A 27817-nucleotide genomic window follows, 5' to 3' on the forward strand; every position below is an offset into this window, starting at 1 on the left:
GCCACAAGTTTGCACGCATTCACTTCCTTTTACCACATTTTCCGAATGAGGCAAAATGGAGGTCGAATATGTTGATTTGGATTTGGGAACACAAACAGATACACACACACGGATTCATATGTGTGAGTTTGCCAGATGGGGTTGAGATTACCATCAAGCCGTTATTTTATATTTCGTGTTTTATATAGGTGGCGTACTTTGCAATTCGGGTACCATGTTCAACTATCGGAGGCACGGTAGGAGACTCGTTGTGGCGAGTGCAATGTTGTGTTGTGAAGTGTTTAATAAGTTACTACTATTTCCGCGGTCAACATACGCTGATTGCGAGGATAAACTCCAAGCTGCCACTTTAAATCGATGGGTGCATGCATTCGCTGTGGGGGCTCCAATGTGTACGACGGCATTGGTAACACCTTACCACTGGTGGCATGTTGACGTTTGCCATCATCGTTAGCGTTCTTGGTTGATTGGTGATGTTGACGAGCGATGGCTATAGTGTTGATGTTGTCTGTTTGACCTGTTCAACCCCAACCGCGTTTAATTTGGAGTTTCTGCAATGTTCTTTTTTATATGCCCATACACTCACACACACACACACCTATATGAACACACAAAAGCAGAAGGTAGTGTGTGTTCGCTTCGTCCCCAAATACTCAATCACCTGTACCATCGCTTCGGTATATGTATGTGCGTGAATATTTTCGTCAATCAATATTCGTAATTTGAATTATTCACAAGACAAATATGAAGCTTTAATGGCCAAACAAGGTAATATTTTAGCTTCCAGAGTTGCCACCACTAAGTCGGAAAGTAGCTAAGAGGAAAAATTTTATGAAAAAATCCGACCCAAAGCCACTTGCCATATATACCGATCTATCGGTATGAGGTCTTGGCTCATAAAAGGCGCATTTATTGGCGGATTTCGCTGAAATTTGGGAAAGTGAGTTGTGTTAGGCCTTTTAACCTTCTTTTGTAATTTGGCTCAGATCGGTCCAGATTTGGATATAGCTGCCGTATAGACCGATCTCTCTATATAATGTTTAGGGCCCATAAAAGGCGCATTTATTGTCCGATTTCGCCAAAATTTGGGACAGTGAGTTGCGTTAGGATCTTCAACAACTTTCTGCAATTTGGCCCAGATCGGTTCAGATTTGGATATAGCTGCCATATAGACCGATCTCTCGATTTAAGGTTTGGGACCCATAAAAGGCGCATTTATTGTCCGATTTCGCCAAAACTTGGGACAGTGAGTTGTGTTAGGCCCTTCGACAGCAGTCATCGATTTGACTCAGATCGACCCCCATAGACCCCGATCTCTCGATTTTAAATCTTGGGCCTATAAAAAGCACATTTATTATCCAATTTCTCTGAAATTTGACTCAGTGACTTATGTTAGGCTTTTCGACATCCGTGTCGTATATGGTTCAGATCGGCCTATATTAGGATTGGCTTCCAAAAAGACCAATATTTTGTTCTACGAAAGTGAACAATGACTTATACATATTTGATCTCTCAATATCCGTGTCGATTTTGGTGCAAACCGGACCATATCTCGATGAAGCTGCTATGGGGGCATAAATTATACATTTTTCACCGGATTATGACGAAAGGTGGTTTACATATATACCGGAGGTAGTGGATATCCAAAATTCGGCGCGGCCGAACTTAACGCCTTTTTACTTGTTCTATATCCGCCTCATGGAGCGGCCTCACGATTAAAAGCGTTTTGCCCTGATTTCGACAGAACTTTGAGACGTGAGTGGTTTTGGAACATCCTTGCCTTATGGGGTCTAGATTAAAATTGATATTGCTGTATGTAGATCGATCTGCCGAATAAATGTGTCATGTTCATAAAAGGCGTACATACAGCAGTATCGGACGATAAAAATTACAGTGATCCTTACAGATCTGTCCTCTAAAAAAGTTACCCGCAATGTATTTAAGGGGACTTTTGTGAAAAGTGCGCACATATAAACCACCTCACAATGACCTTTGGAATTAACTTTGACTTTTCGTTTGCTTCGTTGCTTCCATGCTTGTTTGCTAGGCAATCATGTAAAATTATGGGCACCAATGGCATTCATACAGCTATGCCAGGTGAGAATTGGTGGGAGATATGAAAAGGCACTTAAGAGAGGGTTGATATGCATGCCTAGCACACGGGGGGCTGGCGACAGTTGCAGCCTATTGAGAGTGTAGGGTGGAGATGAATGTGGAGGTGATTGCCGTGTAGGTAGTTGTCAAGTAAACACGGCAATTTAATGCGCGTTGCTTCGACGAGTGCAGATTGGATTGTAAGTCAATGTTTGACTTACGCTCTGATTGATTGATTGACTGACTGATTGCACAACTACAACAAAAATAACCAAATGGAAAAAAAGAAAGATTTCCCCCCCACAAACATGCACACACACACACACACTGCAAGCGCTGACAACAATTCAGCAACAAAAATTTGCAACATCCATAAAAATAGTTAAAATTTTGGTGGGGCTAGCTGTTTCGGCTGTGAGGGATTTACATGATAACTACTGGAATGGATAAAGGAGAGCGGGTTCTGTGCTGGCACTGATCGTCCTTGATGGTGGACTTTCAATGCGCCATCATCATAGGGCAAACCCTCACACATACATCAATAAATTTAGCCATTATTTTTGTCCTTCTTCAGCAACACCGCCATTGCAGTGAGACCACGGGAAAAAATTCTTTTATTTACTCTGACAGTTCCCAATTTGTACGGAGGAATAGTTTGTTAATGCAATGTAAGCATAATTTGTTAATCCTTCCCCTCCTCTACTTCGCCTGATCTTAATATGATGGCAATTGGTTTATGCTGGACATTCTGGTAAAGGCTAACAGTTTGTTAGTATTTTCTGTTTCTTTAAATTGGCAATTACAATTGCAGGCTTGTTGATTTCCCAATTATTTACCGAATAACGTTCAATGAATAATTTGCATCAATGACTGACGTATGGAATAGAATTTATTTACATTTATTGGAACAAAAGACTGAAAACTGAAGTTGACGTATTAAATTTTCTAAAAACGGTTTTTTGTACATCAGACGTCATATGTATATGTTCTACGTCATACCTGGAGTCGTTTGGTTATAACAATACGAAATAGGTGATAAATATACACAGGTGGTATTTAAAATGAAGCCAAGCCAACAATTTCTGTATTGATTTCAGACATTGAAGATTTATTCTGTTTAACAAGATTATATTAACTATAAGTCACTTTTAGGTCGGCCGGTATGTTTAGATTATGCCAGTGCGGTGGTCGAGGGTTCGATTCCCATCAGAGGCCTGGTCTGCCGCTACTGTGGTATCACAATAGACTAAAATAGTCTAAAAGAGGCTGTTTAGAAAATAGATAGATAGATAGAAAATGGATAGTCTATTCGAACCTTAACCACTTTTGAATTGAAATATCGAATAGAACCTTGGACGATTTTCCTACGATGGTACGAAAACTGTGGCTTTTACAGCCTAAAAAGTCGAAACGCATTAAAGATATATATAATATATCTGATTCGATTTTGTTGAAATTTTGCACACGTATTGGGATGCCAATTAAAACATCTAATGAAAAATTTTGTAGAGATCGGACCAAAATTGGACATATCGGATAAAAGATATATATGGGAGCTATATATAGATCTGATCCGATTCTGATGAAAAACCACTTGGTGCCAAGTTTGGTAAAGATCGGACCAAAATTGTGCTTTCTATAGCCTTAATAGGCCAAATCGGATGAAAGTTATGTATGGGAGCTATATCTAAATCTGAACCGATTAAAATGAAATTTTGCACACGTATTAAGACGTCAAAAAAAACACTTTGTGCCAAATTTTGTAAGAATAGAACAAAAATTGTGCCTTATACAGCCTTAAAAGGCCATATCGGATGAAAGATATATATGGGAGCTCTATCTTAATCTGGGCCGATTTCAATGAAATTTAGCTCGCATATTGGGACGTGAACAGAAACACTTTGTGCAAAATTTTTTAAGGATCGGACGAAAATTGTGCCTTCTACGGCCTTAAAAGACCATATCAGATGAAATATATATATGGAAGCGATATATATCTGATCCTATTCTGGTGAAGTTTCGCACATATATTGGGACGTTCAAAAACGCACTTCGTGCCAAATTTGGTAAAGATCGGACCAAAATTGGGACTCCTACAACTTTAAAAGGGCATATCGGATGAAATATATATATGGGAGCCATATCTAAATCTGGACCGATTTTTTTTTTAAATCAATAGCGTTTGTCCTTGGACTAAAAAAGAGACTTATGCAAAATTTTGTAAAGATCGGACAACAAATGCGACCTGAACCTTGATTACAACAATACATGACAGATAGACGGACAGACGGACAGACGGACATAGCTAAATCGAATCAGGAAGTGATTGTAAGCCGATCCGTATACTTTTCAATGGGTCTAGCTCTTCCCTTTCTTAGCGTTGCAAACAAATGCACAAATCTATAATACCCAGTACCACAGTGGTGGTGCACGGTATAAATAGCAAATTTGCCCATGAACACTAAGGAACTGGAGCAAACTTTTCACATATCACTGAGTGCTGTCCGATTCAAATTTTAAGCTCAATGATAAGGGACCTCCTTTTTGCAGCCGAGTCCGAACGGCGTGCGACACTTCTTTGGGGACAAGCTTTAACATGGCATAGTTCCTCTGAAATGTTGCCAGCATTACGAGGGCATAACCATCGCTCAAATTTGTATACCCTCCACCATAGGATGGGGGTATATTAATTTCGTCATTCTGTTTGTAACTACTCAAAATATTCGTCTGAGAACCCATAAAGTATAGATATTCTTGATCGTCGCGACATTTTATGTCGATCTAGTCATGTCCGTCCGTCTGTCTGTCTGTCGAAAGCATGCTAACTTCCGAAGGAGTAAAGCTAGCCGCTTGAAATTTTGCATAAATACTTCTTATTAGTGTAGGTCGTTTGGTGTTGTAAATGGGTCATATCGGTCCATAACCTGATATAGCTGCCATATAAACCGATCTTGGGTCTTGACTTATTGAGGCACTAGAAGGCACAATTTTTATCCGATTTGGCTGAAATTTGGCATGACGTGTTGTGTTATGACATCCAATAACTGTGCTGAGTATGGTTGAAATCGGTCTATAACCTGATATAGCTGCCATAAAAACCGATCTTGGGTTTTGACTTCTTAAGCCACTAGAGAGAACAATTGTTATCCGATTTGGCTGAAATTCTGCATGATAAGTTTTATTATGACTTCCAACAACTGTGCTGAGTATGGTTGAAATCGGTGTATAACCTGATAAGCTGCCATATAAGCCGATCTTGGGTCTTGACTTCTTGAGACTCTAGAGGGCGCAATTCTTATCCGATTGGAATGAAATTTTGCACGACGTGTTTCGCTATGACTTACAACAACTGTGCCAAGTATGGTTCAAATCGGTCTATAACCCGCTATAGCTGCCATATAAACCGATCTTGGGTATTGACATCTTGAGCCTCTAGAGGGCGAAATTCTTATCCGATTGAAATGAAATTTTGCATGACATATTTCATTATGACTTTCAACAACTGTGCCAAATAAGGGTCAAATCGGTTCATAACCTGATATAGCTGCCATATATTGGGTTGCCCAAAAAGTAATTGCGGATTTTTTAAAAGAAAGTATTGGGTTGCCCAAAAAGTAATTGTCGGTAATATAGTAGTAAAATAGTCGGCGTTGAAAAATTTTTTCAACGGCTTGTGACTCTGTAATTGCATTCTTTCTTCTGTCAGTTATCAGCTGTTACTTTTAGCTTGCTTTAGAAAAAAAGTGCGCGAAATTTTGTTTACATTTGTTTGTTTGGCGTTAATTTTAACATGGGTACCACATGTATTGAAAAAAATTCATTTAACAAACCGAATCAACGCTTGTGATATGCACCTTAAACGCAATGAATTCGATCCGTTTTTAAAACGAATCACAACTAGAGATGAAAAATGGATTGTTTACAACAACGTTAGTCGAAAACGATCATGGTCCAAGCATGGGGAACCAGCTCAAACCACTTATAAGGCTGAAGTTTGTACGATGGATCCTCTCATGACCATGAAAAAACGTGTTTATTATGGTCTGAATCGGTCTATAGCCTGATACGGCTCCCATATAAATCGACCTCACTATTTTACTTCTTAAGCCTCCAAAGGGCGCAATATTTATTCGAATTGGCTGACATTTTACGCAGGTCTCCAACATATGATTTATTAGTGGTCCGAACCAGACCATATCTTGATATCGGTTTAATGGCAGAGCAAATCTTTTTTTATCCTTTTTATGCCTAAGAAGACATGCCGGGAATGAACTCGACAAATGCGATCCATGGTGGAGGGTATATAAGATTCGGTCCGGCCGAACTTAGCACGCTTTTATTTGTTAGCTATCCATTTCCTGATAAAGATTACCGGTAGTAATCGAGATATTAAAAATATTTAAAATTATAGTTCAACCAAGTTTAAGATCGGAAATTCGAATTTGCTACAAATGAATGAAACTTGCAGGAATTTCATAACTGTTAGTATCCTTATTTTAAGCATATACAATAAAAAAAATTTGAATTTTAACGTTGTAATTCATACAAGTTGGGTGATGGTTCTCTGAGGGTTTATTCAAACACACACATGTATATGCACACCCAGACCTGTTCATGTACACAATTACTTAAATACATGGCTATGAATCGAGCAAGATGCAGTCCTTGCATAAAATATCGTCGACATATTTTATTATAAACACAAATTAATTTCCATTCTAGTACCACAACACATCAGTCTTAGTGCCTTAAATGAAAAACATGCATGGGTTGTAAGTGAACGAGGGTGGGCTGTTTAGAACAGTTAAGAATGAAAACATTTGAAAAAGAGTGAGCCCAAGTCGAATTCCGTATATATATAGCCATAAGATAACAAATCAAAAACCATGTTACACAAATCCACTGGATTTGAGATAATCTCCAAAACCCAAAACAAAAACAGTGAGTAGTTTAAGGCTTCCCGACAACTGACCTAAATATGGTTCAGATCGGAATATATATTTAGATATAGCTACCATATAGACCGATCTCCCGATAAAGGGTTTGGAGTCAATAAAAGCTTTATTTATTACCCGATTTCAGTGAAATTTAAAACAATCGGTTATTTTAAACCTCCCGACATCTGACCTAAATATGGACTAGATTGTTCCATATTTAGATATAGCTGCCAAATAGACCGATCTCCCGATACAGGGTCTGAAGATCATAAAAGCTTTATTTATGACCCGATTTCGCTGAAATTTGCAACAGTGAGTTATTTTAAGCCTCCCGACATCTGACCTAAATAGGTATTAGATCGGTCCATATTTAGATATAGCTGCCATATAGACCGATCTCCCGATAAAGGGTCTGAAGTCCACAAAAGCTTTATTTATTACCCGATTTCGCTGAAATTTGGAAAAGTGAGCAGTTTTAAGCCTCTGACGTAAATACGGATCAGATCGGACTATATTTAGATATAGCTGCCATATAGACCGATCTCCCAAAAAAGAGTCTGAAATCCATAAAAGCTTTATTTTTTATCACATTTCGCTGAGATTTTAAATTGTGCGCAGTTTTAAGCCTTCTAACATCCGACCTAAATATGGTACAGATCAGACTAAATTTATATATAGCTTTCATATAGACCGATCTGCCGATAAGGGGTCTGAAGCCCATAAATGCTTTTTTTTATCCGATTTCGCTGAAATTTGAAACAAGGGGTATTTTTAGGCCTCTCAACATCTGACCTAAATATAGTTCAGATTGGACTATATTTAGATATAGGTGCCATATAGACCGATCTCCCGATAAAGGGTCTGAAACCCATAAAAGCTTTATTTTATAACCGATTTCGCTGAAATTTGAAACAGTGAATTATTTTAAGCCTCCCAGTATCCGACCTTAATATGGTTCAGATCAGTTTGTATTTGGATATAGCTGCCAAAAGACCAATATTTTGTTCTACAAAATTGAACAGTGACTTATGTATTTATTAGACCACTCAATGTTGAATTTAGGTGCTTAAGTTATCCAATTTTCACTAGATTGTGACGAAAGTGAGTTTACATATATACCCGAGGTGGTGGGTATCCAAAGTTCGGGCCGGCCGAAATAAATGCTATTTTACTTTTTTTTAATTAATTTATTAATCAATATTTCAATAGAATACATTTTCAAGATATGATATATCCAAATGAAATTAAAAACGCTTTTTAAATAAACGCAATATCGATAAATAATTTCAATAAAAAACAAAAAGTCCTCGAGCTTGGGTTTAAAAACATTAAAATTGAATATAGCAATCTGCAATGTAAAGTAAAGTTTGCCCATGAACATTCCATTAATTAACAGGGCAAACTTCTCACATATCAATGAGTACAGTCCGATTCAAGTTAAAGCTCAATGATAAGTGGCCACCATTTTATAGCCGAGTCCGAACGGCGTGCCGCAGTGCGACACCCCCTTGGAGAGAAGTTTTACATGGCATGGTACCTCACAAATGTTGCTAGCATTGGGAGGGGAAAACCACCTCTGAACATTTTTTCTGATGGGCTTGCCAGGATTCGAACCCAGGCGTTCAGCGTCATAGGCGGACATGCCAACCTCTGCGCTACGGTGGAATATATCCATAAAAAAGCCTTTTTATTAAAAAAAGTTTTTTTTTTTTGTTGAAATGATTTTGTTGAGTTAATTTTCTCGACTTAGGGCAAAGTTGCTCGAATACGACTCCGCAGCCCTGGTCGGTCTTTATGTAGGACATTTTAAAAATCAACCACTTGAAACCGAGTTGGACAATTGGAAGTCGTTAATTGATGCTATTCGAACAGATAGATATCTTTACTTGATTTTCGTATGGTAAATCCTGTTTCAATTGTCCCTTAGAAAGTCCGGGGGCTTCCATTGGGTTCCTACAGTGGATTGTCTTGGTCCCACAAAATTTTAATTGGTCTCAAAACAAACTGTCCCCAATTCAAAAATAACAAGTAAGAGCGCGCAAAGTTCGGCCGGGCCGAATCTTACATACCTTCCACCACGGATAGTATTTGCGGAGTTCTTTGCGCGGTATCTCTTTTTTTGGCAAACAAAGTATAATGAATAAGAACGGTTATGCTATTGGAGCTATATCAAGTTGTAGTCCGATTCGAACCATAAATGAATTGAATGCTGAACATTCATTGTGTAATATTTAGGTCCATTCGGATAAGAATTGCACCTTGAAGGGGCTCAAGAAGCAAAATCGGGAGATGGGTTTATATGGGAGCTGTATCAAGCGATTGATCGATTCAGATCATATTGGACACGTATGTTGAACGTCATGGGAGAAGCCGTTGTACAAAATTTCTGCCAAATCGTATGAGTATTGCGCCCTCTAGAGGCTCAAGAAGTCAAATTCCGCTTTATATGACAGCTATATAAGGTTTATATGGCAGCTATATAAGGTTATGTACCGATTTTAGCCATACTAAGCCCAGTTGTTGGAAGTCATAATAAAACATCTCATGAAAAATTTCAGCTAAATCGGATGAGAATTGCGCCCTCTAGTGGCTCAAGAAATGAAGATCCAAGATCGGTTTATATGGCAGCTATACCAAGTTATGAAGCGATTTGAACCATACTTGGCGGAGATTTTGAAAGTGATACCAAAACATCACGTGTAAAATTACAGCCAAAAAGGATAAGACTGCCGCCCTCAAAACACCACAATTTCAGTCAAATCGGATGGAATTGTGCCCTCTAGAGGCTCAAGAAGTCAAGACCCAAGATCGGTTTATATGGCGCCTATATCAAAACATGGACCGATATGGCCCATTTACAATCCCAACCGACCTACACTAATAAAAAGTAATTGTGCAAAATTTTTGTGCTTTTGACAGACAGACGGACGAACATGGCTAGATCGACTTAAAATGTCATGACGATCAAGAATATATATACAGAATGTCGAAATTATTTATTATGAAACGGGGAAAGAACTTTTTAGACTTTTTTGAATCTCTGAGATTTTTGTTAAAAGAGCTATCACCACAGGTAGGGTCAAAACCTACAACAGATGTTCTAGTGCTTCCCCAATAAAATAGGTTTGTATTTCGCAAAGATTCCCAAACGTTTTAAATATAAATTTGGAGTTGGAGGATGTAAGTAAAACGGACAGATTTTCTGGCCGATTGCACCATAAGCAGCCACAACAAACTGGTGGCTTTTGCCAATTTAGTCATATAATAATCAAATTTCTCAGTGGAAATTCTCATCATAGCTTCCTCGTAAGAGTCGTCTCATTTAAATGCCTATTTGTGTTTATGCGGGTGTTTGTGTGCCTGTGTGTTCATGTGTTAGTGTTTGAATATGAGGATATGGTTAGCATGCATGTATTTGTGGACGCAGTGCAAGTACAAGTGGTGGCAAGTGCGGCAACCACCACACAACAATACAACTATTGCAGCATAGCCACGCTCCAACTGCAAGGATCACATAGGCCTTTGGAGCTGCATCAACTACCAGCATTATCCTCAGTAAAGTGCAGCGTGGTATGCATTTGCATAAAATATTTGCTTAACAGTTTCCTGCTCAATGTTCGGTTGGTTGAATCTGCAACAAACGACGCCTATGAACGACGCTTTGTATTTAAATCGCATTCACACACATGCATCCTGTCACACACACACACACTCTGGATGGAGTCGAATAGAGTGAACACGATGTACGGGCCGCAAACACAAAGCAACCGACATAAATTCCAGCATATTTTGTATAATGCAATGTGCAATTGTTGTTGCCCCGTAGCTGGTAAAAGTCTTAAGCCAAGCCAACCAGGAGGCCTCTCAGCCTGCTCCCATAACACCGAAGGCACCCGCTGGTCTTGCAACTCTTCACCGGCTCTTGCGTTCGCCCATTCATTGTGTGGCCCAGATGCATTTGGCGTTGCTCCAATAAACCAAACTTAAACATAAAGTTTTAGATTAAATTAATGATTCAGCATCACCACCAGCAGCAGCGGCAACATTCTGTCCATATGCCCAGTACTTCGACCCGAGTTTTATGCTCTTTTCTTAATCCCCCCCACCGCCTCGAAGGCCTTGGCAACCACCATGGCCCTAATGCAAGCTCATTGCTAGTCCTGTATGCCAAGATGCCTGCTCCTGAGCGAACGGAGTGCTTCCGTTTGTCTGCCAGAGTTCTTAGCTTTAGAGTATCATAAATTTTATAGAAAATGAATCACTTAAGTTTTATGACAATTATTTGTTGAGTTTCCATTTTCTATTCTCTCTCCCTCTCTTTCTCTCTTTTTGAGTAATTTCCATTTTATACCCAACGTTTGTTGCAAGCCAGTGGGGGCTTCAACTGCAGACAGTGCACCGACCAACAGAGGGTATGCGTAATATTAATTAAAGTTTAAATTGGAATTATTTGTTAATTTCTTCTCTGTACCGTACCATATCTGTTGCGATAAGAAGATCGCATTTTATAATTAGTAAATTACGAAAAAAAAAAACAATAAACACTTTGATAACGACTGTGAGCATGGGTGATAATGAGGTTGCAGCTGCTATCATTCCACTTTTAATTATTGCCATTAAGGGTAGAGAAGATGATGAAGATATAGTTGCAAAATTTATATTAGAAAAAAAAATCTGTAATTAATTTGGGAAGAGTTGCAAGTTATTTGTGCCGATTATTAGATTCTTTATTATAAGCAATGTATGTGAATCAAGGTAAAGTGATATTAAAGATATTCAAATTCGTGGCCCGTTTATGAATCATAATGAGAAACTAAGCAAAGGTTGACAATATATATGCTTGAATGCGCCCAGTTTATTCAGTAAAGTCACTTTTCGTATCATGCACCAAAGTAGGCCGCCACCGCCACCGCCACTTTCCCCTATAGGCCACGTCGTTCTCTACTCTTCTATAAAAATTAGGTCTTCTATCATTTGCAGCACTCATTTATATGCGAGAAGTTCTCTTTCCGTTTTCTATGAAATTTGTTTTATTATCTCAAATATCTTTCATTAGAGCCACATTTTGGCATGGTCGAAAAATTTTTACCCTTTGAGGGGTGTTTTGGGAAAGGGGGTGATGCCCCAAATACATGGTCCTACATTTGGATATGAAATTCGTATTCTACACCCAAATACCTTTATTGAGCCCCATATTGCGATAGTCACTAAAAAATTGCTGTTTGTGGGGTATTTTGGGAAAGAGGTAGACCCCCAGAAAATTGGTCCCGAAAGTGGGTATCAATTCTTGCTCTACCCCCCCAATACATTTCATTTAAGCTCCACATTGACATGGTCGGTAAATATGCACGATTTAGGGGTGTGTGGGGACAGCGGTGGTGACCCAAACCCTACCCCCTGAAATATATCAGCAACGTGTTCTATTCTCATATATCTATATATCACTTATTTGAACCCCATATTGCCATTGGCCTTAAAATTGGATATCAAATTCGTTATCTAATCTCATTTAGACTCCTTATTCAAAAAGTCAGCAAATATGTCCGGTTTGGGGTTCTGGCCCTAAAAACTATAAATATTTAGTTCCACTCTCTTGGTCACATTGTCATGATCAGTAAATATGCCCACATTGTCATGGTCAGTAAATATGTCTGAGTTAGGGGTGTTTTGGGGAGTGGTCCTCCAAATACTTAGATCGAAAATATGTCAACATCGTGCTCTGCTCTCAAATATCATTCATTTCAACCGCATATTGCCATTGGCCTCTCAATTAGATATCAATTCGCTTTCTAATCTCAAATACCTTTAAAATTAACCCTTATTGGAAAAGTTAGTAAATATGTGCAAATGGGGGTATGGGCCTTAAAAATGGGCCTTTCAATATCGAGCTCCATTCTTTGTAAGACCCAAAGTGTCATGGTGAGCAAATACATCCTATTTGGCGGTTGTTATGGGGATGGGACGTCCTCCAGACAGTGGGACCCGAATGTTGATATCAGATTCGTGGTCTACTCCCAATTACCTTTCATTTGAGCTCCATATTTATTGGGGGGAGTTTTGGGCGATGGGACGGCCACTAAGTGACTTGGCCCTAAAAATATTTATCAGATTTGTGTTTTGCCCAAAGACCTTTCATTTGAGCTCCATATTGCTATAGTCGCAAATTTGTCCGCTTTGGGGGGTGTTTTTGGAGAGGGACGCTTGGTCGCAAATTTTGATATCACATTCGTATTCTACTCGCAAATACCTTTCATTTGAGTCCCATATTGGCATGGTCGGTAAATATGTCCAATTTAGGGGTGTTTTGGGGGTTGGGGTGATCCCCCAAACACTTCGTCCGACAATTGGAAATCAGATACGTTTTCTAATCTTAAATACTTTCTTACTCATTCTGAGGGTGAGTAATAGAAAATTTAAAAATCGAACTCGGGACCGTTGTATTGTAAATCGGAAGCATACGCTCTGTGCCATAAAACTACTAAAATCACTCCCATGTATCATAAACAGCATATGTCAAACTTAAACACAAAAGCATGGTCATCTTTGATGAGAACGAATTTAAGTTTGCTTTTGTGTTGTTAGGAAATATTGAAAGGAGAAAATAGTGTCTCTTTCAAACGTAAGTTATGTGGATGAATGCGTATTGCGTCTGCTTTGTAAACGGAAGGTTCTTGGTTCAATTCTCGGCTGCAACGAAGGTAAAGTTTAATTATCGTTTATAATTTGAATTTTTTTATAAAACTTGTCTTCTTCACAGTAACTGAGCGATTGAGAATGAGGTGTTAAGAAAAAGGCGCGAAACTCTTTGAGTCTTAGGGTTGGTATTCTATACTGCTTTCGGAATAGTCGCTGAAATGTTTAATTGTATCTGGAGCGAAATTTGACAGTATTCATTCGTTTTTATTTTCACTTTTTATTTGCACTTATGTTTTACAATTTTTTCGCAAATAAATAAAATAACAAGAAGAAAAAAAAGAGAGTTGCCATTAAAATTTATTTTTGCCATTTTCCTCACTATAAACAGAGTACTACTTTTACGCCTATTTTCCTCCAGCGATTGGAAGACGTTTTTATACCCACCATTGAACGTGGTTCGCAACCGTTCGCAACACATTGAAAATTCCATTTCCGACCCTATAAAGTTGTATATTCTTGATCGTCGGACAAATCTAAGACGATCTAGCCATGTCCGTCCATCAGTTTGTTGAAATCACGCAGTCCATAGGCAGGTTAAGTTCGAAGATGGGCTATATCGGACTATATCTTAATGGTAGACCCCGTAGAAGGTCTATTGCCCATAAAAGCCACATTTATTATCTGATTTTGCCAAAATTTGGGACAGTGAGTTGTGTTAGGTCACTCGATAACCTTCTTCAATAAGGCCCAAATCGGTCCAGATTTCGATATAGCTGTCATATAGGCCGATCTCTCGATTTAAGGTATTGGGCCCATAAAAGGCGGATTTATTGTCTGATTTCACCCAAATCTTGGACAGTGAGTTGTGTTAGGCCCTTTGACATTCTTCTTCAATTTGGCCCAGATCGGTCCAGATTAGGATATAGCTGTCATATAGACCGATCTCTCGATTTAAGGTCTTGGTCCCATAAAAGGCGCATTTATAATCCTATTTCGCTGAAATTTGACACAGTGACTTATGTTAAGCTTCTCGACATCCGTGTCGTATATGGTTCAGATCGGCCTATATTTGGATATAAGTACAAAAACGACCAACATTTTGTTCTAAAAATTGAACAATGACTTGTACCTTTTAGACCACTCAATGTCCGTGCCGAATTGATATAGCTTTTCGACGATTCGATATAGCTGATATAGGGGCAAAAATGATGCATTTTTTACCGGATTATGATGAGAGATGGTTTACTTATATACCCGAGGTAGTGGGTATCCAAAGTTCTGCCCGGCCGAACTTAACGCCTTTTTACTTGTTTTTATAGGGAGTTTAGCAGCATTCCGCCTAAATAGCTGAACAGAATACTCAGCTTTAGTAGGAATTTTTTAACCACATTCAACTAAGATATTATGTCATTACTGATTGACACCTTGTATGTTTAGACATAAGTACTCATTTTTGAACAATTGGTATGTTTGTGCGGAAGGACTTTCCTCCGAGGACATGAATATGTAAAAGTAATTAGGAGCGATGCCTAAAAATAAGTAGTTATTTTATTTTGAATATACTTACCAATCTGGTTATTTAGAAATGAAAGTTTTGCTGGGAATTTGATACCCACAAACGAAAACCCCAAGCGGGGTTAATTTAAGAGAAGTGTGCAAATGTGGCAATCAATTTAGGTAACTCATCAAGGGCGCTAATTTCTGACAACACAGTTAGTCAGAAATATGAATAAGATTGTAGAAGCTGGAAGCATTTGGAAAATTATTTTAATGAATGGAGTGTTAGTGATACAACTGACACAAGTGAGTCATAAATGTATCACCTTCGAGTATACCAGTTGTACACCTCACTTAAATCGAATCTCGATCGTTAGAATGTATTCAACAATACCTTCGCTATTAAGCCTTCAATTTGTTTACCTCTATTTGCATCGAATTAAGGAAGAACAACAAAATGTGTGTTTCCAGGCAGGGCTGATTATGAAATGTTAGTGCCATTGATTTTACGTTCTCTTTGCATTGTTAACATTATTAGAAGTCTAAACAAATGAAAACAGCATTGGAATTGGATAAAAACGAAAGGTGCCTTACAACTTTTCAAATGAAAACAATACCCATCACCGCCGCATCGCGCCGTCTCCCCAAACCGACGGGCATTGAAATCGAAATCGTAGAACTCACTCCTAGCAGTACTAACAATATTTAACAGGAAAATATTTATTATTTACCAATTTGTTTGTCTGGCTAATAATAATAGTAATGCCAATACTCGCACTTACATTCACACACTAATGTGGTGCTATACGCACACATAGATAGGGGAAAATCAACAGCGTCATTGGCCGATTGCTATGGAGCGCCGCCAAGGGTTCCCTTTGCCATGCAACTGCGGATGGGAACGCGAAAGGAGGTGGGGAAAGTAAATTTGAACTGAAAATCAAAATATAAACATTAATAAATATGTGTACAAAACAACAATAACAAAACCAGGAATAGCTCCAACACCAACAATAACTGACTGACTGACTGACTGCGGTAATAACAACAGCAGTTATAACACCTACATCGACACAAGCAAATACGCTCACAAGTGTTCGTACAAATTTGCATTCGTTTATCGATGATGTTGGTGAGTGTAGTAAACGTGTTTGGAACACGTGTTATTTTCATTTTGATTTGCATATGTCCATTAGGAGATAAATCCTTAAAGAGAGAACAAAGGTCACCATCTATCGTTCTCAATATTATATGTGGGGAAATTTTCTCACTCATAAAATGAAATCTTTTATGCAACAAACAAAGCAAGAACGTTGTATCATGACTTTCATTTGTCTGCTTTTATTGCCCTTCCTTACTGGTTTTTTGAAAAAAGTCGAGCAGTGCCGACTGCATAATAACCTACGCCTACCCTATAAGCACAATGTGGGACCTTTATCCAATTCTGAACCAATTTTGATGGACCTCGGCGAGCAAATATGGTCAAACTGTAAAAACTGCGGTTGACAAATGACAACATTATGGCAAATTACCCAAAATCTGACGTACATATATATGGGAGCTATATCTACTTCTGAACCGATTTCGAGAAAAACTTCTCAGATAATGTAGTAGTTGTTGTTGTAGTAGTACCAGTGTGTGGTACACTGAGGCGGCAGCCCTTGCCGATGAAGGAATTCATCGGGTCAATCCGGTACATACATCCGGCTGTCATGGGATTGATAATGTTGTAGTCGCCGCGGAAAGCGCTGTGCAAAATTTTGGCAAGATTGGTCAAACAATGCGCTTGCAGTGGCTCTTGGGGTGAAAATCTGCCGATATGCATATATGACAGCTAACAGTAATATTGATAGTTACAAGAAAATCCTTCCTGCAAAATGTCGACGGAATCGAATAACAAATGATCACTTTGCAATATTTCTCAAAATCGGACGAACATATATATAGGAGCTATATCTAAGTCTGAACCGATTTCGAGCAAACTTCTCACAGATACTGTGACAGTCGTCGAGGAAATCGTTTTGCAAAATTTTGGCAAGATGGGTTATTAAATGCGCTTGCTGTGACTCTAGAAGTTAAAATCGGGCGATTTATATATATGAGAGCTATATCTAAATCTGAAACGATTTTCATGAAATTCGCCAGCAATATTGAGAGTCAAGAGGAAATCCTTCCTGCCGAGTTTCGAGAAAATCGGTTAACAAAAGACCATTTTATTGCAATATTATTGGGTTGCCCAAAAAGTAATTGCGGATTTTTCATATAGTCGGCGTTGACAAATTTTTTCACAGCATGTGACTCTGTAATTGCATTCTTTCTTCTGTCAGTTATCAGCTGTTACTTTTAGCTTGCTTTAGGAAAAAAGTGTAAAAAAAGTATATTTGATTAAAGTTCATTCTAAGTTTTATTAAAAATGAATTTACTTTCTTTTAAAAAATCCGCAATTACTTTTTGGGCAACCCAATTCTACAAATCGGACGAACATATATATAGGGGCTATATCTAAATCTGAACCGATTTTAACCAAACTATGTATATTGTGGTAGTCATCGAAGAAAGCGTTGTACAGTGTTTTGGCAAGATTGGTCAATAAGTGTGCTTGCAGTGGCGCTAGGAGTGAAAATCGGGCGATATGTATATATGAGAGCTATTTCTAAATCGGAACCGATTTCCATGAAATTCACCAGTAATATCGACAGTCCTAAAAAAATCCTTCTTGCCAAATTTAGAGAGAATCGGTTAACAACGACGATTATTTTATTGGATTATTACTGAAAATCGGACGAACATATATATGGGAGCTATATCCAGATCTGAACCGATTTTTTCCAATTTCTATAGGCTTCGTTTCTAGGCCGAAAAACATGCGTGTACCAAATTTTAAGACGATCGGATGAAAACTGCGACCTGTACTTTGTACACAAATTAACATGGACAGACGGACAGACAGACGGAGAGACAGACAGACGGGTATAGCTAAATCAAATCAGAAAATGATTCTGAGTCGATCGCTATATTTACCAATGGGTCTATCTTTCTTTTGGGTGTTACAAACAAATTCACTAACTTATCATACCCTGTACCACAGTAGTGGTGTAGGGTATAATAAGAACCATTCATCATCCTCGGAGACTGAGAGAAAATTGTCAGTAAAAACAGTAACAATTAAAAATGTGTTAACTTGGGCCGAACTGAATTTTGAGACCCACTACCATGGATTGTATTAAAAACTAACTCATCCGAACTTAGTGTACTTTCCATAAAATTTTTGACAATTCGCCCAAAAATTTAAGTTTCTTGGGGCCGCTGAGGACCATACTTTCCATGGATGTTGGAAGTCATAATAGAACAAAATGTCAAAATTTCATCCAAAATTGGCGAGGAATTGCGGCTTCCAGAGGATCAAGATGTCAAATAGGGATATCGGTTTGTATGGGAGCTACATCAGTTTATAGACCAGGGGTGCACAAAACTCTGTTTACAAGTATTCTCGTTCTCTTGGCTTCAGTCGTTGTTGAGACTGCAACGAACGAACACACGCATGGGTGTAAGCACCATTCTTATACCCATCACCTCGAAATATCCATTTCCGACCCCCCAAAAAATATATATATTTCTGATCGTGGTATAATTCTAAGACGATTTAATAACGTTGTAATGACGCTTCAGCATTTAAAGCTAAATTTTTCCATCGGTCCGTATTTCGTAAAAAGGCTGGTTAAGTTCTTGAACGGGTCAAATCGGATCATATATTGATATAGCTGTCATATAGACCGATCTGCCAATTAAGGTCCTTAAGACCATAAAAGGGGTGTTGAATATGAGATTTAACTGAACTTTGGAACTGCGAATTGCTTTAGACCTTTCGCAATAAGACAATGACTTGGTCTTATTAGACCATCACAATGTCCGTGTCGAATTTGGTCCAAATCCGGATTATAACGAAAGGTGGTTTACATATATACCCGAGGTGATTGGTATCTATAGTTCGGCCCGGCCAAACTTAACGCCTTTTTACTTGTTTTTGGTTCCATATCAAATAAAAAAGCAAAACAACAAAAATTCTTCAAAAAGTCTTAGCTATGTGGTGTGTTAAATGTATTGGGTCGGGCTACAATGATCGCTATTTCGCCCATTGCCACAGGGCTCATCAGATTGCTATTTAGTTAAATGTACTCCTCTTTTTAGGCGCAAATTATAACCTTAAACTTCCCCCACCAAATAAGAAACAGACACAACAAACTGTTCACAGTTGGAATCGATTTTGGCTTCCTTTGAACGAAGGCAATGGAATTTTATTTCAGACAAAGTCGCCTACACACGCAGAGATAAGCACACAATAGTATCGTTATGAAAAGTTATACACACTTGGCTTCCGTTTCCCTTTTGTCAATAATATCTTTGCTTGTGTATGTATTGGGATATCGTTAAGCATAAGGAAGTGTTGGTGTGTGTGTGAGTTTGGTTAAGAGTCTGTGTTACACACAAGTATTGACTGCTTCCACTTAGATTGCTCGCTTTATTTTGCTATATAGCATGTGCCGTTTTTGTTGCTGTTCTTCTTTGGCTCCTCTTCACCATCTTCGTCTTCTTCTTTCGTCACAGCATAGATTTAGATATTCTGGTGCTGTTGTTGTTGGTGTTCTTGTTCGTGCTTAGTACAGTTAAAAGTAAAGTAAAGTTGTTAAGCAGCGCTAGATAAGTGTTCATATAAACATAAATAATAAATGACATTTACTAAATAAAAATATTTGCGCTCGCATAATATTTGAGCAGTAAACTCAGTCAGCTCGCTGCCACTACGTCAACAAAAACAACAACGGCAATAGTAGCAGCAGCAACCACAGTAGCAGCAGCACAAAACGGCAATGATCCACTCATCACTGGCAGACTGACTACTCAACCTGCCGTTACACATTGAATGGCATAGACAAACTGGATGAATGGATATATGCCACAGACATTACTCGTTCGACATCTCAGTTGATAAAAAGTAACTACGTTCTATAATTCAGACCGAATTATATATACCCTCCACCATGGACCTCATTTGTCAAGTTCTTTGCCGGGTATCCCTTTGTAGCCAAACAAATGATAATGGATAAAATGCTATTGGAGCCATATCAGGTTATGCACCGACCATACTTGGATTAAATGTTGGAGACCATGGACCTAAGCAGTAGCATGGGTATCGGTATAGATGTTAAAACTCAACATACGGAATACCAGAGTGTCTTGAGAATTTTGGACCCCTTAAATCTGTATTTATTCCATATTGGGCCAAAATTATTGAAGAGGTTTTTAGAACAGGAAAGTTACCGTGGTACTAAAAGCCTAATTTTTTTGGGAAAGGGCATGCAATTGAAGTTTGATAGAATAGTACGGAAAATTAATGTCAATACTCTAAAAAATTTAGATTATATAGATTATATTAAAAATTCGGGCAATATGTAAATATATATGTATAAGAGAGCTATATCTAAATCTGAACCGACTATTAAACAGATCGTTCGAAAATTGTTGTTACTACAGCCATATAAGTGCAAATCTGGCGATAAATATGTATGGGTGCAACATCCAAATCTGAACCGATTTTGAAGAAATCTCGCATACATGTTAAGATCAGTAACAAAACAATCCGAGCTAAATTTTGTGGAAATCGGTTATAAATTTTGTTTATTACAGCCTAATAAGTGTAAATCGGGCGATACATATGGAGCTGTATCCAAATCTGAACCGATTTTGATGAAATCTAGCATACATGTTAAGATCAGTAGAAAAACAATCCGTGCCAAATTTTGTGCAGATCGGTTGAAAATTGTAGCTACTACGGCCATTTAAATGAAAATCTGGCGATACATATATATTGGAGCTACATCTAAATCTGAACCGATTTGGATGGAAATTTGCAGATATGTCAAAATCAGTAACAAAACCATCCATGCCCAATTTTGTGCAGATAGGTTGAAAATTGTAGCTACTACGGCGTTTTAAGTGCAAATCGGGCGACACATATATTGTATATGGGAGCTATATCTAAATCGGAACCGATTCTGATGAAATTTTCCAGATATGTTAAGATCATTAGCAAAACAATCCGTGCCAAATTTTGTGTAGATCGGTTGAAAATTTTAGCTACTACGGCCATTTAAGTGCAAATCGGGCGATACATATATATGAAAGCTATACAAAAATCTGAACCGATTTTGATGAAATTTTGCAAATATGTTACAATCAGTAGCAAAACAAAACGTGCCAAATTTTGCGCAGATCGGTTGAAAATTGTTGCTACAAAGGCCATTTAAGTGCAAATCGGGCGATACATATCGGGCAGCTATACCTAAATTTGAACCGAATTTGATGAAATTTTCCACATATGTTAAGATCATTAGCAAAACAATCCGAGCCAAATTTTGTGTAAATCGGTTGAAAATTGTTGCTACTACAGCCATTTAAGTGTAAATCGGCCGATAAATATATATGGGAGCTATATCTAAATCTGAACCGACTTTTAGCAAAGCCAATAGCGTTCGTCCTTGGGCCAAAAGCAAAATTTCGTGATCATTGGACAACAAATACGACATGCACTTTGATTACATGAATACATTGACTCACAGACGGACATGGCTAAATCGAATCAAAAAGTGAATCTGAGTCTATCGGTATACTTATCAATGGGTCTAGCCCTTCTCCTTCTTAACGTTGCAAACAAATTCACAAACTTATAATACCCTGTACCACAGTGGTGGAGTAGGGTATAAATATCAAAACTAAATCCCAAAATCATAAAAAGAATGACAAAAATTATTTATTTTTATAACCTCCACCATGGGGTATACTTATTTTGTCTTTCTGTTTGTAACACCTCGCAATATGCGACTGAGACCAGATAAAGTATATATATTCTTGATCGTCATGTCATTTTTAGTCGATTTAGCCAAGTCCGTCCATCTGTCCGTCTGTCGAAAGCACGCTAACTTTCGAAGGAGTGAAGCTAGCCGCTTGAAATTTTGCACAAATACTTTTTATTAGTGTAGGTCGGTCGGGGTTGTTAATGGACCAAATCGGTCCATGTTTTGATATAGCTGCCATATAAACCGATCTTGGGTCTTGATTTCTTGGGCCTCTAGAAGGCGCAATTGTCGTCAGATTTGACTGAAATTGTGCACGTGGTGTTTTAGTATTACTTCCAATAGCTGCGTTAAGTATGGTTCAAAGCGGTCCATGTTTTGATATAGCTGCCATATAAACCGATCTTGGGTCTTAAACTTCTTGAACCTCTAGAGGGCGCAATTCTTATCCGATTTGATTAAAATTTTGCACTTGGTATTTTTGTATCACTTCCAACAACTATGCTAAATATGATTCGGATCGGTTTATAATCTGGTATGACAGTCTTATAAACCTATATTGGATCTTAGCTTCTTGAGCCAGTAGAGAGCGCAATTCTCATTTGATTTGGCTGAAATTTTTACAACGGTTTCTCTCATGACCTTCAACATACGTGTCTTATATGGTCTGAATCGATTAATAGCTTGATACAGCGCCCATAAAAACCTATCTCCCGATTTTGCTTCTTGAGCCCCTACAAGGCGCAATTCATATCCGAATGAACTGAAATATTTCACAATGACTTCTACAAAGTTTAGCATTCATTTTTTGGCCCGAATCGGACTATAATTTGATATAGCTCCAATAGCATAACAGTTCTTATTCAATATTCTTTGTTTGCCTAAAAAGAGTTACCGCGCATAAAACTCGACAAATGCGATCCATGGTGGAGGGTATATAAGACTCGGCCCGGCCGCACATAGCACGCTCTAATTTTTTTTACTATTGCTTAATTTATGGGTATTCTTTAACTTTTTATTACCAATAAGTAATTATTTAGGTCATTATAGATAACCTATTATTAGGTACTCCTACGAGTAACAAGAATTTGCTTACTGGTGTGTAATGACATGTTTCTTACCTAGTTTTTGCTGGGTATATAACCTAAAGTCCATTGGCTTGGAAATATTGTGCACATGTGTTAGTTAGCCACCACTGCTTTACTCTTGTCCGGGCAGATCTGTAAATAGAGTTAAATAATCTAGTTTCCAAGGATTTGAATGATGGGATCACTCCGTGCTTGGCGGAGTTCCATTTTACCTGACTTGATTGTATTCACATATTATTTCGGATAAGCGAAATCAGCTGAACATTGTCCGATGGAAGTGTTGCTGGTACTTGTGGTACATTAGAGTTTAAAGGGTATCACCCGTATTGTTCATCGACTACCATCATCCCAATTTAGTAAAGTGGTGATTTTTTACTCATCCCACATTTCGTTCATCGTTGATTTTCATGTTCGTACTGATTTAGTTTCGTAATTTATACCATTTGAAAATTATTGGGCACAACTTTTGTTTTTATTTTTTTGTTTTTGTCTACATAAACGCCAAACTTCATAAAAGCTTCTGCTGTTGTTGCTGCTGCTGCGCTTCGGCTTTGCCATGATAGTAAATAACAACATGTTATTGACTGAAAGCTGGCAAGAAAAAAACTTAATTGGTTACTTTTACTTTCTTTTTTGTTTGTTTGACTTTTTGAAATGAAAATACTTCCATGCAGACAGTCAGTCATCCATTCAGCCAGCCAGCCAGTCCTCCAACCATCCAACCAATCATTCTGTAGCAACGCAACAACAGCAGTAGCAGCAATAGAATCAGCAGCGACAGCAGTCAGCTGGCTGGCTGGCAGCAGCAACAATCAGCAGCAATTTGTTTGAGTATTTGCTCTAAATACACAGTTTTTTAAGAATGCGGATATATGTTTATTTGATCAATATTTGTTTGTTTGTTTGTCTGTATGTAAGTGAACGACGACTTACTCACACAGCTACACTCACACACACACTCAGAACTAGTGTAGGATTTTCAGGCTGCCAAAAGGAGGGAGCAATGGGGTCGAAAGGAGCTGTACGATGGAAATGCAGTGATTCTTCGAGTATTTGAGAAGAAAACACACACACACACACACACGTCTATGTCTCATTGTGTTGAGCGTTAGAATCAATGGGAAAATATTGACTCAAATTTTGTTCTCTTCCTTTTTTTATGCTACCTCAGCTCCAATGTTATAGAAAACGATGAAAAGACGGAACAATTTATGCATCTGGGGAAGTACGAGTGTATAAATTTTTGTGTATTTGTGTTAGGAAGTGTCAGACATTCCCATAACAATTTGACATAATATGCAATACAGATGCAAAAGTAGCAATAATTTGGTAGCCAAAAGTCAATAAAGGAAATGTTCTGCATAAGTCCCTTAAATTGCATAATTACTTTGTGATGGTAAGGGAGAAATGTTAAATAAATATTTAAATACACTTAATTAATTAGCAGTTAGGCAACAATTATCGGATAAGTATGAATTTATAAACTTAAAAATTCATATAATTTTTTTTAAGTATGAAATCTAGTTTCCAAATTCTAAGTTCAATTTGATATAAACTATAAAAGCCTGTACCACAGTATTGGTGTAGGGTATAATTACATAAATAATTTCAAAATAAAATCATATGCCCATATTCAACAAACATAAAGTATTGTAGTATTAAAGTTGGCCTATTTGAAACTGTTAAAAATTTTGCAAATACCCGTGTTATAATTTAAATTAAACTTCCCATGAAATAACAACCAAATACGTGCGATTGTCCTACCAATATTGTAAAATTTTTGAAGTTTTACAATTATTTGTCATAAAAAAGTAATAAAATTGACTATTGCAGAGCCCGACCCGCATAAATATGATCACGCCACTTAGAAACTTTGAGTGATGTTAAAAACACTTTGAAAAGAACATTTATGGGGTCAACATTTTCAGAACATGCCAAAATTAGTCAAAACACATAACTGGCCATAATAGGCAAACAGGAATAAAAACAAAATAAGCAGCAATTCTTTCTTTTAAATTCAATTGCGATATGTCTTTAATATTTAAGCAGATTTTTGTACTTATAATAGCATATTTTGTTTGCTGAAATAGCTGACCGATATGTTTGCTAAAACAGCAGCCCTATGCCAGCTGAAATCGAAGTTATGTCTTCTTTCCACTTTACAACAAACAAGCCCTCCACCATGGGTCGCACTTGTCTTTCTTTTTCCTATCTTATGCAAAAAGGATAAAAGAAAAGATTTGCTCCGCTATTATAGCGATATCAAAATATGGTTCGGTTCAGACCACAATTAAATTATATGTTGTAGAACTGTGTAAAATATCGATTTATATGGGAGCTGTATCAGGCTATAGACTGATTCAGACCATAATAAACACGTATACAAATCGGATAATAATTGCGACCTCTAGAGGCTCAAGAAGTCAAGATCCCAGATCGGTTTATATGCCAGCTATATCAGGTTATGAACCGATTTGAACCTTATTTGTCACAGATGTTGAAAGTCATAATGAAATACGTCATGCAAACTTTCATGCAAATCGGATAGGAATTGGGCCGTCTAGAAGCCCAAGAAATCAAGTCTCCAGATCGGTTTATATGTTGTAGATCTATACTTGGCACAGTTGTTGGATATCGTAACATAATACTTCGTGCAACATTTCATTCAAATCAGATAACAATTGCGCCCTCCAGTAGGTCAAGAAATCAAGATTCAAGATTGGTTTATATGGCACCTATATCAGGTTATTGATCGATTTGAACCATTCTACGCACAGTTGTTAGAAGTCATTGCGAAACACGTCGTGCAAAATTTCATTCCAATCGGATAAGTATTGCGCCCTCTAGAGGCTCAAGAAGTCAAGGCCCAATATCGGTTTATATGGCGCCCTCTAGATGCTCAAGAAGTCAAGACCCAAGATCGATTTATATGGCAGCTATATCAGGATATGGACCGATTTGGACCATACTTGGCACATTTGTTGGATATCATAACAAAGCAAAATTTCATTCTAATCGGATAAGAATTGCTCCCTCTAGAGGCTCAAGAAGTCAAGACCCAAGATCGGTTTACAGGGCAGCTATATGAAAGCATGGAGCGATCTGGCCCATTTACAATCCCGACCAACCTACACTAATAAGGAGTGTTTGTGCAAAATTTCAGGCGGCTAATTTTACTCCTTCGAAAGTTAGCGTGCTTTCGACAGACAGACGGACGGAAGGACAGACGGACGGGCATGGCTAGGTCGACATAAAATGTCACGACGATCAATATTATATATACTTTATGGGGTCTCAGACGAATACTTCGGGTAGTTACAAACAGAATGGCGAGGGTATAATAAACTGATCTGAACCATATACGACACGGATGTCGAAAAGCCTAACATGAGACACTGGGTCGAATTTCAGTGAAATCGGATTATAATGCGCCTTTATGGGGCCAAGACCTTAAATCGAGAGATCGGTCTATACGGCTGCTATATCCAAATCTGGACTGATCTGAGCCAAATTTGATGAAGAATGTCGAAGGTTCTTACTCAACTCACTGTCCCAATAGCTGGCGATATCGGACAATAAATGCTCCTTTTATGGGCTCAAAACCTCAAATCGAGAGATCGGTCTATATGGCAGCTATATCCAAATTAGAACCGATCTAGGCCAAATTGATAAAGTATGTCGAAGGGCGTAACACAACTCACTGTTCCAAATTTCAGCAAAATCGGTTGATATATGTGGCTTCAATGGACCTAAGACTTTAAATCGGCGGATCGGTCTGTATGGGGGCTATGTCAAGATATAGTCCGGTATAGCTCATCTTCAAACATAACCTGCATATGGACAAAAAAAAAAAAAAAGAATCTGTGCAAGGTTTCAGCTCAATGTCTCTTTCTTTAAAGACTGTAGCGTGATTTCATCAGACGGACGGACTTGGCTAGATGGTCTTAGATTTTTAGAATGATCAAGTATATATATTCTTTTTACCGTCGCACATGGATATTTCGATGTGTTGCAAACGGAATGACAAAATGAATATACCCATCCTTCTTGGTGTGTATAAAAAAGGAGTTAAAACAATAACTAAAGTACAATAGCTCTGTTTTTATTGAACTTTCAAATAAGTGAGTTTCTCTGGCTTACCCTGTATATTCATAATTCCATCTCACCATTAGGTACTTCTTATGTTGTGTCCTAAATTTCTTTTAAAAAATTCCGCTTTGCAAAAACCGTTTGACTTACCACTCGGAAATACCAGATAATCCGTTGCCTCTTATATATTTTTCTTAGCAATTTCTTGTTCTAATTGATCTTTTTGGGTCTTTTGTTCATTCAATTTGTGAAACTGAGAGATTTAGAAACTCGAATTCGATTTAATCTTACCGACCACACAATTAATTTGTGTGTTTCAAGAAAAACAAACAAACCCAGGCAAATCTATGTATTTTCCAATTACAATAAGTGCCTCATGCATGAATGAAAGAATGGCCAAATTGAAATATGAATGGTTAATTGTAAATTGTGATGAATAGAAGAATGAATGAATGCAGTCGGAAGGCATAGAACACAAATTCGTTGAGGAGAAATGGGCCAGAGTGGTATATGGGCAATTGATGGGATTAGTGGCAATATTCAAGTTGCTTAGGCAAACAGGTGTAGGGATGCAGACATTGAGTTCATTTCAATTTTTGTAAGTAGAAGGATACTGAACAATGAA

This window comes from Stomoxys calcitrans, chromosome 2 (assembly GCF_963082655.1).
Source record: "Stomoxys calcitrans chromosome 2, idStoCalc2.1, whole genome shotgun sequence".
Taxonomy (NCBI): Eukaryota; Metazoa; Arthropoda; class Insecta; order Diptera; family Muscidae; genus Stomoxys; species Stomoxys calcitrans.